The following is a 1,682-nucleotide window of genomic DNA, read 5'->3' as shown; positions in this document are numbered from 1 at the left end:
GTCAGCAAGGATTCTGGACAAGATGGGAAAACACACTGAAGTGCAAGAACACTTGATTGGATTTCTAGTGGTCTGGCCTCCATTGCATCAGACTACTGGTCTAAGCAGTCCACGACTCCTTGCCCAGCCCGGCAAACTCCCACACATGGGGCAAGACTGACACTGGGAGGGGGTCCTTCAACAACTCCTCAGCAGATGCCACAAAGCCTTGACCAACAGATGCTTCCATTGGCGCCATGACCAAGTGTTCAAGGCATTTGTGGTCACCACAGCTATCCAGTCCACCCTAGGAAGAAGTCCATCCCTTTTAAAGGTGGAGAGAAGCCCCTAGACAACAACTAGACCATACCTACTCTCCACAGCCACAGACTGGCAGCTCAGAGTGAACTTTGGGACATGGCTTGTTTTCCCTCTAAAACTTTTATTGCTTCGCTAAATATTAAGTAATTCGCTTGGATTAAGGATTAGTCTCAGGGTTTGGTTTCAATAAACAATAAACACCATGTCAGGGACCGAACAGTAAGGCAAAACATACAACATTTAAATTTCAAGAAAAGGCAGACTTTCTATTAACGCAAAAATAAGGAAAAAAATACAAACAACATCAATATCAAACAAACTGGGGCCCTAAAAGAGATCAACATAATATAAGGAAACTCAAAATACAGCAAACTGAACTGCACAGTAGCTCAAACAAAAACCACCCGACTCAACAAAGGATACAAATGGGGAACATACTGTATATATACTGGCTGGCCAAACCAGTAACACACACAGAGAATGGACAAAGACAATAACATTAGACAGTCTGCTAACAATTACATATTTTTCTTAGAAAGAAAAAAACCAGAACAAATAAAGTTTTAACATGAGCTACAAACAAATATTTCTCCCAAATCTCCCTCTTTCCTCTGTTGGGTACTTGGTACAGGCCAAGCCTATTGGGAGGAATTTAAGTATGCTGCTGCCTCAGCCCTATCTTTTTTTTTTTTTGTCTGAACAACCTCCATTCATAGACCAGGAACACAGTAACTCAAAAAGAAATTTTGGACAAATTAATGATATATTGATGTTACAAAATTAACTAAATCTGCATGCCTCATTGCTTAATTGTGTATTTCTAATTTCAAATTTCAAATGCCTAAAATCTATCTATAACTTAAATCTACACACAAAGTATTCTAAATGAAAGCAAGAGAGCATTATCTAACTAATTCCAGCTGGTGGCGGGTTAGGCCCTCACATGGTGAAGGCCAGGGCTGAGGCTTTCACACACCAATAGCTTTGATAGATGTATGGTGTAAAATGAAGTTAATTCTCTTTTCTGTAATCAAATAAATAATAATTTAATATTGTAAATATTTCTCATATGCATAGGGAAACACATCTGTTCTCCATAGTTAGGTTTCTCTCTAAACAGTGGTGTATGTACCAATTAAGAGGATTTGATTTGATTTGATTTATTCATTCAAGCATGTAAAACAGTTGATATGTCAACACATGTAATTTCACACATATCCAACAATAATAATCCAATATCAATTTACTTATACCTAGTACATGCTTGAACGGAGTAGGAAGAAGTTAGACTTACAGTGCCTTGCGAAAGTATTCGGCCCCCTTGAACTTTGCGACCTTTTGCCACATTTCAGGCTTCAAACATAAAGATATAAAACTGTAAT

Source organism: Monopterus albus, unplaced genomic scaffold (assembly GCF_001952655.1).
Source record: "Monopterus albus unplaced genomic scaffold, M_albus_1.0 scaffold72.1, whole genome shotgun sequence".
NCBI lineage: Eukaryota > Metazoa > Chordata > Actinopteri > Synbranchiformes > Synbranchidae > Monopterus > Monopterus albus.
This window is presented reverse-complemented; position numbering follows the sequence as displayed.